This window comes from Acinonyx jubatus, chromosome B2, assembly GCF_027475565.1.
Source record: "Acinonyx jubatus isolate Ajub_Pintada_27869175 chromosome B2, VMU_Ajub_asm_v1.0, whole genome shotgun sequence".
Classification (NCBI taxonomy): domain Eukaryota; kingdom Metazoa; phylum Chordata; class Mammalia; order Carnivora; family Felidae; genus Acinonyx; species Acinonyx jubatus.
The window spans coordinates 42407657-42423479 of NC_069385.1; the positions used below are offsets into that span (position 1 = coordinate 42407657).

The following is a 15823-nucleotide window of genomic DNA, read 5'->3' on the forward strand; positions in this document are numbered from 1 at the left end:
TTTTGTCCTTTGTATTTGATGATTCTTTTTCCTCTTCCTGTAGTTACCTTTTCAGTTGGATTCTATTCTAGTATGTCTTCAGTACTTTTACCTCTTTTTCTGTTCGGTGGCTTCAACAATCCGTTCTGTACTGACTATAACCCTGTATCTATGTATCAATCTCGAAGCTTTCCCTTCATGGTATATCCAATTTTATTGAACATTTGGCTCTGCATATCTGCAAGGTCAGAAAACTCGGTAAATCCAAAAACTATATTCTGAACTTTACAGAAGTCCAAACCAACCTCTAGCTTCAGGGGATCCCAGAGCATTTTTTTTTCAATGTTTATTTATTTTTGGGACAGAGAGAGACAGAGCATGAATGGGGGAGGGGCAGAGAGAGAGGGAGACACAGAATCGGAAACAGGCTCCAGGCTCTGAGCCATCAGCCCAGAGCCTGACGCGGGGCTGGAACTCACGGACCGCGAGATCGTGACCTGGCTGAAGTCGGACGCTTAACCAGCTGCGCCACCCAGGCGCCCATCCCAGAGCATTTTCTGAAACAGATATGAATTTGGTACTCAGAGCGAGTGAGTAGGATCTCTACAGCCTCAGCTTACCTAGTTTTATTGGCAGACTGACTCTAACTCCCCCTTTCTCCTCTCCAGATATGGTTGTATACACATCAGAAACTTTAATCTCCAGATTTGGAGGTATGGTTTTGTGTATAATCCATGTCCCTTTCTTGGTTTTGATCAACAGGCAGGGAATTAGGCATTGCATTTCTGCTAGCTAGTTTTTATGTGCTGATCAGAAGGAGATCTTTTGTGTTGGATTTTTGTACTGTTTGTGCTTATCTTGACCAATGCATTTGATTACAGAGTTAATGACTAACTTATGGAATTTATCATGATGCATACATGCAAGTATTCAGAATGTTGGTAGAAATGAAATGTGTTGATTGAGTGTATTCAAGGAAGAAATAATAGGGAAAAAGTGGCAGGGTAGAGAGAAAAGGCTTATGACTTCAGGCATGAGGTAAACAAAGAACATGTTTCGAATTTCTTCAAGCAGAGATGGTAGCTAAGGCTAAACTTCACAGAACTATCTAGGTATGCTGGACAAGTGCTCACCTGCTCACATTTATGATATATTTGAAAGTAACTTACAAAGTATGTGGTAATTAAGAACAGAGAATTATTCGTGTGGTCAGATTTGATTTCGGTTATTAGCAGACACCTGGGGGATCTGCCATATTCAAGATAAATTCCAAAACAAGTGAAGGGATTAGTCCCAACTTTCAGATATTGCTTTATTCCTTCAAATAGTTCAAATAAACATTCACATTAAAGAAACACCAATTTTTCACTTCCAGAAATGGACTGAAATTCAGAGATGGCTGGATTTTTAAAATAAATTTTTATATCCCATGCATTAGAGACACATTCTTCTAAACTTATAAATATTATAATGTTACTTTTGGTATCACCTTGCTTCAAGTGCCACAATCTCTTTAAATTCTAAATATCAGAAAAAAAATTTTAAAAACTAAAATTTCTTTGTAACTTATTTTCCATCTGCACCTAATCTTATCTGAAATTATGTGAGATTCTCTAGTCTTTATTTAGCCTGCCTAATTTGAGTATCAGTCTTTTGCTGAAAAAGTATTAATATGCTTGATTATGAAGTGTTATTCCAGATTCTGTGTATAATGTATTTTGTTGCTAAATCCATAAAAATTCTAGATTCTTGGCCCTAAGATTTATAGATATGGAATTATAGACCTTTACATCATGAACTTGCAGTTTTTAAATCACATATGGGTAGGGGAAGGAGGTAGGGGTGAAGAGAAAGAGAAATATATATTGTGTGTGATATTTCAAAATACAGTTTTGCAGGGATATAAAATGCCCATTTCTACACTAGATTGGGAGGCTTCTTTGCATCTGAGATGAAACAATGTATCTTTCTTGTTGATAGTTGGGCCTAAGATTCAGCTTCAGAGCTCTTAGCATCCTGGCTCACATAGGGTATAGTGGGCTATCCTCAGGTCAGGATTGACAAGGAACCTCACAGAAGGCTTACAGCAGGTTAGTGTGAGCTGATGTACATCATTCCTGACCACACTGATAACAGGAACAATCTGGCCAGAGACGAGTCTTTTTATTATAACTAGGTTATGCTAGTTATATTTATTAATGAAGATTCACAGATATATTGATGTCTCTTGGACAGCATCTATACTTGATGCATCTGTGCATAGTGTTGTAGTGATAAATTGGATGTCTGTAAATTATTTGGCTTAATAGAATCAAACGTGTTAACATTTTTTTTTACCAGTGCATAAAAAGCCCTTAGTATGCTTATATTTTATAATGTGTATAAAATATATAACTATTATAAAACTTATAGGACCAATTAAAATTAATATTATCAATATGCATATAAGAATACATTGTTATCTATTGAATGCAGTGACCAATTCAATTTTTTTTTTTTTTAGCTTTTTAAAGTTTATTTTGAGTGAGAAAATGAGAAATAGTACACACGTGCTAGCAGGGAAGAGGTAGAGAGGGAGGGAGGGAAGAAGAGAGGGAGAGAGAGAATATCCCAATATCTATACTAGCAGCACAGAGCCCAGTGTGGGGCTCAAACTCACAAACCATGAGATCATGACCTGAGCTGAAATCAAGAGTTGGACACTTAACTGACCAAGCCACCCACGCGCTCCAATTTGATTCTTAATGTTTAGCACAAAATCTTGCAAATCTTAGGAGTCTGGTGACCTGGTTGATAATCCTTGCTCTTAAATTCTGAGTATACTTTGTATAATTTGATTTTTTTTCTCCTTCCCTTCAGAAGATTCTAGTTTTGAGGTCCATAATGCAAGGTTTCTATTGTTAAGCCTGAATCCTTTGCCCAGGACGAATTTTGTTTCAGGTTTTTATGTAAGCAAGCTAAACTCATTTGTGTTGTCAAATTGGCATTTAAGTCTTTTTTTCATAACTTCTTTACCCACAACATTTTTCTGTATGAAAAAATTAAATCATAGGGACTTTCATTACATTAGAGATAAAATTTGATAAGGTAAAAAGATCTGAAAAAAAATAATTTAGAGGTTAGAACACAAATGTATTTGTATTTGTTTTTGTTTTATCTATTTGAACAAAAGGAAAGGGCTGAGTAAAGGTCCAGATTTTGTGTGGCTTAAAGTTTACTTTACCCTTGCAGCACAGAATCTGTATTTATCTTCTTTGGCAAAGCAGCTGAAGAAGATATTTGTTCATGGTCTATGTGACCTCTACCAAATATTTTTAATTTATTTTTATTAAAGTAATAAAGATATATTGTTTAAAAAGCCAAATAGGATGGGAAATCATTTAAGAATGAAGAGTAATCCTCTGCCCATTCTTCTCTACACCCAAGTCCCTGTCTTCAGAGGCTGCCACCTTCAATTCCTTGAATTGGTATTTTTGGTATTCACCTCCAGATATTTTTTTTTAAAAATGTTTGTTTACTTATTTTGAGAGAGAATCCCAAGCAGGCTTTGTGGTGTCAGCGCAAGCCCAATGTGGAACTCGATCCCATGAACCGTGAGTCAAGAGTTGGACACTTAGCCAACTGAGCCACCCAGGTGCCCATCACCTCCAGATTTTTAAGTAACATATTTATACTATGTTTTGATTTTTAAATTTTAGATTTTATCTTGTCATTAGAGATTTTAGAAGGTTAGGATTTAGATGTCCTCTGCTTTCCCTCTCCCTACTGTGTAGTTTTATCACAAACTTGATTAAGTCGCTATTAAAAGATGACATTTTTACATCTATATAAATATTTCTTTGTGAGCCAAGTAGTATACTATATTTCACTTTTCCTAGTATTTTATTTCTCCTGAAGTTAATAATTGCATGATTTCATTTGCTTCATTTTTTACATATCTACTAATATATCCCTAGACTATCATTAAAAATATACTGACTGCTGCCACTGCATAGCATAGCAGTTAAGTAGGGCTCATTATGTCCTCGGTACTGATATTGGCTTCACATTTAAACACTTAATTTCATAACAACCCTGTGAAGTAGGTACCCTTGTCTCCTACAAATGACTCCACTGAGCTATAGAAAAGTGAAGCCATTTGCTTAAGGTGACACAGCTAGTAATTAGTGAAGCTGGTATTTGAACCCAGATAGTCTTGTTCCAGAGAATGTAATATCTGACCCATACGTTGTACTGCTTTAAAACATAAATGCCAAGATGCCTTAATATCATTCTTTCCAATTATGTTTTTATAGTCTCAAGGCTTTCATGTTCTTGAGGGCAGGAGCCATTTCCTATTCATAGTTGTGAAAACATATAATAAGCTGAAGTATACATACTTTACAGGTATAGATACAGGTAATACATTAGCTTTTTTCCTTGTATCACATCTCTTTGTTTAATTTTGTCCTGGAGGATCTTTTGACCCTATGTGTCAGTCTTCTGGGATTTCCCTTCATCATTCTGGGAATTGCTTTTGTCTCTTTTCTGAGTTGGATCCTCTTTTACCTAGGATCAAATTTCTTATTTCTTGGTTTACTTCTTCTTTCTGATGGAGGTGCTTTCTTAGTAAGAAATGATGGTTTGGAAGTTTTTCAAGACTTCTAAGGGATGGAAACTTTCATAATATAATGGGGAGTTACAAAACATAATATAACTTGGGGAGTTACTTTTTCTTTAATATAGAAGGAGATATGGCTTTAGATACTGATTTATAAACTTATGGAACATACCTAATGGTTGTGCTGGATGGTCAGGGACTCAGAGAAAATTAAAAAAAAAAATTGAAGGATTGGTTTAAGAAGATTGGTAGAAGAGGTGTATAGATGGTCTTCTGAGATTATACCCAGACTGAGATAATATTGTTGACTCATGTTAATGACCTTGAAGGGGATCTCTCCTTCTGTAAAGGAGGAAAAATAATCCTTTTGTTGATAGGTCAGTCTCTTTCCTTGGCTACCCTAGTGCTTACTCAAATGGCCTGTGAACCCAGTGGCCATGATGGCAGAGGCTAAGGATTATGTTCATCAAATGAGAATATTTATTTAACAAATAAAACATGGATTGACTCCAAAATTATAGGAGCCCTTGTGTAAATCTTATATTTCCCCTTGCCAGAAACTTGGTGTAGTATCTCATCAGCCATTAAGACTTCGACCAACATTGAATCTGCTGGACTAAAGGCTTATGTGGTACATTTTCTTGATTTGGAGTATCCTGGGTTTTAGATCTTATTCTAGCCTTTAGGTCACACAAAGTTGGTAGTTAAGGGTTACTTGATAAGTAGTTCAGAGCAGCACATCCAGAGGTATTGCTTCCAGAATTCAAAAAGGCTAAAATTGTGCATAATGTTACTTTCTTGGTAGTGAATAGTATAAGATTTAGTAATACACATGTGATATCTTGACATTCTAGGCCACTGGTACTGAAACCTCCTTGAGATGGCAAACCTCTCAATTTATATGGATCTATTATTCTCTGCCACACTTATTTTCCACTAAAATATCTAGAGTACCAGCTACTTCTTCCCTCCGAGGCAGGTCTGTTTAACATTGTATCAGTAGAGTAGTTTTTCATGATAACCTGAGGGATGGTAGGACAATCAAAGGGATCTTGGACTAAGTTTTGATGAAATTATACAGTTGCATTACTACTGTCCATGTCAGTGAAAGCAGGCTGCTTCTGGTGTTAACATTGGCCAAATCAGCATCAAATCATTTGCATAGGGTTTGTTAATTGGCTCTTGTAAAGAGACTATCTTGATGTCTTTTGTTACATATAAAGAACAAACACTAAGGCTTAGGGAAACACAAGAACATTGGGCAGATTGAGCAGTGCTTCCAATTTCTGATGTATATGGGAAGGTTGTTGCACAGGCTCACAGCCAGTGTTTAGTATTTCAGAGAGTTTTGATATCAACAATAAAAACATGGTTGGCTTTCCACTGTTATGAAAAGACTGGGAAAACCCTGAGACTCTCCATCAATATTTTTTTGTTTTTTTCCCCCAAATACAGTGTATGAATTGTGGCCATTTTATTTGAGTAATGTATTTTAGAGATGTCTATTTCTTCACAGAAAATTTAATTCACTTGTTAGATCTTGTGACAATATGATTTCTCTGGATTATTTGTCTAGAGATGATGCTGTGTAGCATTAAATGTCTAATAGAGATAGGGATTTAGCCTTCAGTAGCTGAGAAACCTGGATTATGGGATGTCAGGTTATTGGAAGTCATCAAAACCTGGCTCAAATGAGGCAATAGAGTTGGCTCAATATCACCACAGGCATCCAAATGCTTTCAGAGTTAAAGGTGCCTGGATCCCTCCCCACTTTAGTCATTTGTCATGCCTCCAAAAGCTTTGCTGTGGACAAACTCTTTTGTATCTTCACCACCTTCAAATAGCAGCCCCATATCCCCTAGGGTGCTAGACTGTTTGGGCTCATGGGAGCCATAAGACTATAATAGCATGGGTAAAATTGTTTAGCATTGCATGAAATCAGGGTTAAAAGAATAGCTAAGGTCTTTGACTACTGTCTTTTTTTTTGATGTACGGAAAGTTATTTCAATAAAAATAACCTAAAAATGCCTAACCTAAGAAGGGTTGGGTCTGGGGTAGGTAGAGTCAATCTACTTCTAACTGTATGCTGAGAGAGACGGATGTGTATATAAATACACACACTGTTCTGAAATTTGCCTGTATAACTTTTGATATTTTTATATAAACCTACTTTAAATTATTTAAATATTTTTTCTCTGTTCATAAAAAAACTGAAAATATACCACTAAATTTTTATCCAGTTTACCTATAAATTTGAATTTACCTTGGCTAATTGTTGACTTTCTTCGGAATACTTCTGGATATAACCAGCTTGTTTTATATGTGAAATAAACAGATTATTTTTTTTATAACTCAGGAAATTGGGGTTGGGGCCAACAAAAAACTAAACTTGACAGTTTGTTGTTTATAAACCTACTCATATTTACATCTTGACATGTTTTTATGCTCATTTTTGTAGGTTAGTGGATATAAAATAATTTGTACACTTCTATTCACTTTGTAAACCTACCCTTAATATGAAGATTAGGCTAAAAAAAAGAAGTCTTAGGCTTTTCTTGCCACGTTTAGTCTGACTGCTAGTTCATATACATATGCTGGTATAATTAATAAGCCATTAAGATCTGTTTATTAGATGATTACATAATTGAGTAGTAAATGGTATTAGTTGTTATTGAGTCTTACAAGAATCTTTGTGCATAATTATTAGAGTTTGCATTTCTTATTATTCTTATTATTCTTATTATTTCTTATATATTCTGGATTTGTTTATTTGTTCCATACATGTTTATACTTCTTATGGATGTAATGACTTTTCTCATTACCCACCTAGCATAACACTTAAATTTTTTACAAAATATTAAAATATAAATATTGCATAAAATATAAACCTATAACTTAACAAATTATTGTAAAATAAATATCCACATAATTCCCATTGAGTAAACAAAGAGAAGTTATTAGCACTATTCATTTTGTTTGATCCTGAGTCCCTCCATTCCCCCTAATGGTAACCACTATACTGACTCCTATGGCTAAATTTACTTTGTTGGTTTACTTTATATTTTTTTCTACATAGGCAAGTATTCCTAAACAATATATTTTAATTTTGCTGCTTTTGGAGCTTTATATTAATGGTAGCATAAACTGTATATTCTATCATGTCTGACCTTTTCTGTGTAGCATTGTTTCTAAGATTAATGTTGCATGTATTTCAGTTAATTTATTTTCATTGCTGCATAATCCATTGTATGAATATATTGTGTTTTGTTTATATATTATGCTATTGGTGGACATTTGGGTTATTTCCAGTTTTCCACTTTGGGCTATTATAAACAACTCTATTACACGTGAAATGTCAGCCACATATTTATTTGTATACATGCATGCATAATTTTTCATTGCTTTGCAAAACAGGTATCTGGATATGTAAAGGTCTGTTTCTGAATTTGTGATTCTGTTCAATTGGATTTTTGTTCATCTTGTACAAGTATCACAGTGTTTTAATTAGTATAGCTTTGTAATAAATTATAATAACTGATAGAGCAATTCTGTCCACTTTATTCTTTTTCAAAAAATATCTTGGCTACTTTTAGTTTTCTTTCTTTTTATGGTCAGTGTGTCACACAAAGCAGCTCATTGTGATTTTAATTATCATTGGAGTGAATCTATAGATCAATAATTAGTTAATTGACATCTTTATAATATTGAGTTTTCCAGTCTGTCAACATGGTATATATCTCTATTTAGTTTAAGTGTTCTTTAATTAGTCTCATTAAAATGTATTCTTTCCAAAGAGGTCTTCTATATCTTTTGTGAATTTAATATCTGTAGCCTAATGTTATGTTCCCCAGTATGTACTATAGTATGTGAGAGTATCAGTCTCTGGTAAAGAACATGGACTCTGGAACACATTGCCAGAGTGATCTTAGGCAAGACTTTTAACCTCTCTGTGCTTTTGTTTCCTCATATGTGGAATGGAGTCAGTGATAAACTTCCTCACAGAGTTGTGAGACTAAATATGTTATACCTCTCCCAAATTTAAAAGATGGTAAGCATCTGATAAAGAGTCTATTAGATTTAATGTATTTACAAATTATTCATTCATTTCATAATTCTGTTAAAAAATTTTAGGTTATTAGTGGAAGCGTTTTGTTGAACTCTTACAAAAAGCTTAAATTTTTATTAAATTATTGCATAATTTACATTTAAACTATCTTCATAACTGAATTGAATACACATCTGTATAATATTTAATTTGTAATCTAGATAGGTACTGTGTCTAAAATTGTTCACGTTCTTTAGCTCTCTGCATATATGGGTCCTGTGCATTTCTTATTGGTATCTTTTATGTTCTACTTTTTTTTTTTTTTTTGGCTATTGTTAACACAATTTTCTTTTCCATGGTAATGTTTTAATTGGTTATTACTGGTAAGTTATATGTAAATTATTTTTAGTTTTTTTGTTACTGGTCACCCTACATAATTCTCGTATTCATATATCTCATATATTTACACACATACACACATAATTTTTTTCCTCTTGTTTTTATTTTTTTGTAGTTTTTTTTTGGATTTTGGGTTTTTTTGTTTTTTTGTTTTTTGAGAGGGAAAGAGTGGAGTGAGCAAGAGGCAGAGAGAGAGAATCTCAGGAGGGGCAGAAGGAGAGAGTCCTCTTGTTTCTAGTTGTTTTTGATATATCAACCAAATGGTACATCATACTTTTAGTTGGTTAGATATAAATCTTGGAGTTTTTTTCTATTTGTCTATAATGTATTACCACAAACTCTGTGGCTTGAAACAACACACATTCATTATCCCAGTTTCTGTCTAGGTACTAGGATACCTAGCTGGGTCCTCTGTCCACAGTCTCATAATCAAGGTGTCAGCTGGGTCTGTGTCTCATGTGAGCTCAATTAGGGAAGGTTCCGTTTCCAAACTCACACAGATTGTTGGTGGAATTTAGTTCCTCTTGGTCTTAGGACCGAGGGCCTTGTTTTCTTGCTGCCTAGAGGCTTCTGCAGGTTGTCCTTCAAAGGCTGTGTCTTCAGCTCCTGGAGGCTACATGGTGGTACGTGGTTTTCCCCAGCATGGCTGCTTACTTCTTCAAAGCCAGCTGAGGAGAGAGACTCCAACAAGAAAGGGATAGAGTCTTATGTAATATAATCATATAATCACATCTGTTCTCTCACCTTTAACACTCTCTGATTAGAGGCCAGTCATTGGTCCTGCCTACATTCAAGGGGATCACTCCAGGGCATGAGTACCAGGAAGGTGGGGATCTTGGGGACCACTCCAAGAGTCTGTTCATCCCAGAGCTATTCTTCTGATCAATAGATTCTTTACTGACAAAACCCTGTTTTAAGCCACTATCTTAATTATTGCTGTAGTTTTTTTAAAACTGGTATATCTGTGTCACTGCCTAATTTCAGCCTATTTTGTATACAACCAGAGTGATCCCATTAAAACACAAACCAGATCATGTCAATTCTTTACTCACAGGGTTTCTTTCTCTTATCAGGATGAAACCTTACTACACTGTTCTCAAAAGAAAAATTTGGAGCTCTTAACAATGGTCTTGCAGAGTCCTATATGATCTGGATGCCTAGTATTTATTAATTGACCTCATCTCCTTATACTTCTCTCTTGTTTATTCCACTTCAGCTATATTGACCACCTCATTCTTGAACCATGCCAGACATGCGCTCACCTTAGGTCGTTTGCTCAAGCTGTACGTTTTGCGTGGAACCCTCTTCCTCCAGATAGCTCCATGGCTTGCTTCCTCATTTCTTACAGATCTTTACTGAAGTGTTTCACCTTCTTGGTGAGGTCTTTCCTAACCACCTTGTTTAAAATCGCGTGTAGTTATCCATCCCTATCACCCGCTTATTAAATCTCTTTTTTCACTTATCTGCTTTAGTTATATCCGTGCTGTGTTTTGTTTAACTTTTTATTTTGTGTTTTGTCTTCCCCTCATGTAACATTTTGCTTTCCATAAGGACTGGGAGTTTTGTGCACTTGTATTCAGTGATGTATCCTGGGCACTTCAAATAACAAGTTGGCACTTAGGTATTCAACCACTGTTTCTTAAAATTAAGTAAATTGAATTTTATGTCATGGAGGAGTGGTTTCCAAATAAACAGTTTTATTGTCTTCTTTCAGATGGTTTCATCTTTTTTTTTTTTTTTTTACATTTGGCTTAAACTCCTAGAACAATGTTAAATAATATTAGGCAATTTTGCCTTCCTCATGACCTTAATGGGAATGCATTTCCTGTTTATGCTTTTAGCTCTTGCACTGAGATAAATCTGTTTTTTAAATCAAATTAAAGAAGTAACCTTTCTTTAATTTACTTAGAATTTTTTGGAGGGCAGGGAATAGAGAGTGGATGTTGAATCTTAAGTAGCTTTTAAGCATCTGGTTATATGGTTCTTTTCTATTACATATTGATGTTATGAATTACATCAGGAGATGTTTTAATATTAAACTGTCCTTTTCTTCCTGGAATGAACTGTACTTGGTCATAGTATGCTATTGTTTTAATTTATTGCTGGGCCAAATTTGCTAAGCTTTACATTATTGCTAGTACTTGTAAGACCTTAAAAAGGATACATCACTTGTTAAAGTTTCTATTTACTCATTCTGTACTGAGGAGAATTCTGTCTGGCATGTATTTGCTTTCAGAGTTGCTCTAGTTCACCATGGATCATCTCGTTGTACATCCAGATCCTATGGACCCCTTCTTTCAAACATAAACCAGAGGACATTGAGGGTCAGTTTCATTTCCTGTTCACTGATTAGTAGCTGAGAGAAAGTGTAAAGGTCTCTGTGTCGCCCTCCACCTTCATAACTTAAAGCCTTATAACTTAGTTGATCCTTCGAATTTTTTAACAAAATATATAGAGATATCCTTGATATCTGTCTTTCTTCTGCTCCACATATTCAGTCCATCAGGAAATTCTCTCTTCTCTTGATGTAATTATAAATTCCTTTACATAATTGAGTCTGTATCTGGATTTTCTTTTTTTTAATTCACATGTCATTACTGCACTTTTAAAATTTCTACAGCTTTGTAATGTGTTCTGATGTTAGACCTCTTCCTAGTGTTATTCCATTGTTCTGCTGGTATTGAATGTTGCTGTGGAAAGTCTGAGACCAGTTTGACTCTCTACACAACACCCGGCCTCACACCCACATGCCTTCTTACAGTGACTTGATCTTTTTTCCTGGATACCCCAATGGTTCTTTCTCTATAAATCTAATAGCTTTACTAGGCTCTGTCACCCTGTTGACTTCTCTGGTTCCGTTTACCCTGGGACATGTTGTATACTTATATTCTTAGATTCATGGCTTCTTTTGTCTCAGAAAGAATCTCTTGACTAATATCTTTAAAGATGTGTTCTGCCAGGTTTTCTTTTCTTATCAAGAAATTGATCATTTAAACTCTTTATTTCTATTATATTTTCCACACTCTTAAGTCTTCCTGTGTGTGTTTCTTCTGTTTCCAATTGTGCTTTAATTTTTATAACAGTTTTATTCTTTTTCTTTTCTCAGCTTTGCTAGTTTGTATTTTAAATTCTGTGGGGTTTCTTGTTTTGTTTTGTTCTTTTTGTTTTTTGTTTGTTTTGCTGTTTCTTTCCTGTGCTTGTACAGCTCTACTTTGTGCACAGAGTTTATTGGAGACGATTGCTTTTATTAAACTTTTTTTATATTAAGAGGTAATTGACCTATAACACTTTAAAATTGAGATATAACTGACATTATATAAGTTGTACAATGTATTCTGATACATTTATACAACTTAATTCATGGAAAATCATTTGGTCATAGTTTTCAAGTCTTTAATGCCTAGAGGCTTAAATGCCTCTGTGTGTGTTTGTGTGTGTGTGTGTGTGTGTGTGTGTGTGTGTGTGTATTTGTATGTGTCATCTGTTCATCCTGTTATTTTCCTCTTCTTTCTTGGAGCATCTTTGTGTATATCTTATGGTATTTCTTTTTGGAGAGATGTGAATTATTTCATTATCAGATGTTTGTAGGAGGCTCATGTTGATGAGAAAACAGAGTCATGTTTCTAGTTAGCTAGGTCTAAGTTTTGGGTGTGTGTGTCCCTTTTTTGTGTTGTCCCCACCCATCTTAATATGCAGGTAGTTAGTTTTGTTATTAATAATTATCTCTGTAACCAATAATTAATCATTGATTTGTCTGACTCCTTGTTCTACCTTCCTCCTTCTAAGAAACATAATAGGACCAGGGATACTCCTGCTGCTTGTTGCTGTCTTGTGTATTCCTTTTCCACTGTTGCAAACAGAGGATAAGGTTTTTCCTCTATGTTATATGCCTCAATTATGAGAAATTTGTTTTTACTCAGGAATTCTTTTGTTTGTGTGTGGGAGGGGGATTACTTTGCTGTGTTTTTCATGTCATGGTCAGCCATGACTTTTTTTTCTCAGTTTCTTTCTCTCCCTTAGCAGTATGTGTTCAATTTTGGCTGCCCTTGACTGTCCTTCAAATTATTTTGTGGCTAAAATTTTGATGTTAAGTTCTTTTCTTCCCCCCCTTAATCCTTGAAGTTATTTCTAGGATGAGACAGGGGAAATGCCAATTAACACTATAATCTTCAAGTAGAACTCTGAAAAGGCTTTTGTTTTGGTTTCATTGCATTTTATCAAGCAAAAAATGTTTTTACTTTTATAAACTAAACATGGACCATTTCTCTTAATGGCATTCAAATGCTTTTCTGTTGTTATTCAAATGATACCAGTGTATACAATGCTTTGTGTCTCTCCTTTTTCACTTAACATACCTTGGGGACAGTTCTTTAGCTAAACATATATAGCAGCTCTGTTCTAATACCTGCATAGTATATCACCATAAAATCTATTCCAAACATTTAAACATCATGTTTTTAATGAACACTTAAAATTTTTTATTTGCACTTATGACCACAACTCTGAAGTAAATGTTCTTAGGAGTATGGTTTTATGCTTATGTTTGAAAATATCTCCAAGATAAATCAAGAAATGTGTAATTAGAAGGTTTCTTCTTGGGTGACCTCAAATGCCACCTTTCAGAGAAATTGTCCCTAACCACTCAATTACCATAGCCACCTGGTATTGCCTTCACATTATCCTTTTTATATACTTTTTTATCATAGAATTTTTAAAACTATAGAAAGCAGAATGAGCAATAGTATAATGAGAGTTCCGTGTACCCATTACTCATCTTTACCAGTTATCAGTTATTTTCCAATCTGGTTTTATTTCTCTCCCATTCCCATACATATTTTTTTCTTCAGTATCGTATTTTTTTTAAATGTCTGTTTATTTTTGAGACAGAACACAAGCATGGGAGGAGCAGAGAGAGAGAGGGAGACACAGAATCTGAAGCAGGCTCCAGGCTTTGAGCTGTCAGCACAGAGCCTGATGTGAGGCTGGAACCCACGAACTGTGAGATCAGACCTGAGTGGAAGTTGGCCACTTAACCGACTGAGCCAACCAGGCGCCCCTTTCTTCAGTACTTAAAATTTTTTTTTTAATGTGTATATGTTTTTAAGAGACAGAGGGGTGTTGCATCCAAGCGACTCCTGAAACATAATGCTACGGGCACCAGTGACAGTCGCAACAAAGTTTATTACAATGAGAGGCAAGGCCAACCGATCGGGACCAACACTCCTGATAAGAGTGTGGCCCCGAACAGCCAGGGTACAGAGTTTTTAAAGCCGATCACATCGTTTTATCATTATCTGGGAACAGAACAGAGAAACAGTTCCCAGATGAGTTAGAAACAGTTATCAAATGAGGTGATTATTTTAGACTTTCTGCTGCTAAGTTGCAACCAGTGGATCTCCTTGACCTTGTCTCTGATGCTCTTTTTTTGAGCTTTTGTTTCCTTCATTGGTAAAGCCTGATTCACAAGAGTATGAACTATGATTTACAAGAGGAAAAGCAAGGCTGTTATCTTTTGACCCTCAGTGTCAGAACAAAGTTGTTATCTTTCAAGCTAAGCGTTAGCCCTACACTACAATTTAACCCTTACAGGGGGACACAGGACAAACGGGAGAGGGGCAGAAAGAGAGGGAGACACAGAATCTGAAGTAGGCTCCAGACTCTGAACTGTCAACACAGAGCTCTACGCAGGGCTGGCACCCACAAACCATGAGATCATGACCTGAGCCAAAGGCAGATGCTTAACTGACTGGACTGAGCCACCCAGGTGCCCCTTTTCTTAAAGTACTTTAAAGCAAATTCCAGATATGTCATTTTACCTATGAACAATTCATTATGTATCTCTAACATATAAAATCTGTTTATATATATATAAAAAAAGCATTACTACTTTGTCACTGTTACATCTAACAAAATCAGCACCATTTCCCTGATCTCATCTAGTACCTAACCCATATTTTCCCATGAGACTACAAATGCACTTTATAGTTTTTGTCTGAATCACAATCAGAACAAAGTCTTCATATTTGCTTGATATTTTGCTTTTAATTTTTAAGTTACCTTGTCCCTTTTTTATATCCTTTTTTTTGAAGAAATAATATATAATAATGTGTGGGATTCTCTAAATTCTGGATTTGGTTGCTGTTTCCTTCTTGTGGTCATCTTTTAACATTTCTCTGATTTTTATATTTCCTGTAAACTGACAGTGTAATAATTGTTGGTTAGTTTCAGGTTCATTCAGTTTTCTCAGCAAGAATATTTCATAGATTGTGCAGTGTATGTCCTCTTGTGTCACAGTAGGAGCCACATGATTTCCACTTTAGCAGTGTTGAGAGACAAGTGGAAATCATTTGTATTTAGAGATAGATCAGTACGATATGGTGTTCTCAGCTTTATCTGAGAATTATAAAATTAGCCATTGACACTTCACCCTAATGAACATTTCCTGGTAGCAAAATGATTATGTCATTCCTTATGTAATTAGTTGCTGAATAAAAAGTGGTGACAATTTGTAGTTTTTATGGATTTACTAATGTTCCCTATCTACTTTTTTAATTAGTAGTTGAAAACTTACTATTCCTAGATTTAGATAATTTTAAAAAACTAGAATAGAAATTGTCTATGGTCTTTAAATAATATTCCAATGAGAAAAACCTTTGTAGTCGATTACTAATCAAAATGATTACAAATGTTTTTGAAGTAACTATGTGATCTTTCTTATAAAATTTGTATTCCCATGTGTAGATGTTACTTTGAGATACCTACCAAAAGTAGTTTCTAAACTTATAAGATCTATTTTATAA

The 15823-nt window shown here is 34.9% G+C and overlaps 1 protein-coding gene across 5 annotated transcripts in view; it reads left to right on the top strand.

Moving 5' to 3' along the window:
* The window catches only part of TBC1D32 (TBC1 domain family member 32), a 206004-nt gene that overhangs the window by 109732 nt on the left and 80449 nt on the right, over window positions 1–15823 (top strand). The gene's annotated exons all lie outside the window — the stretch shown is intronic.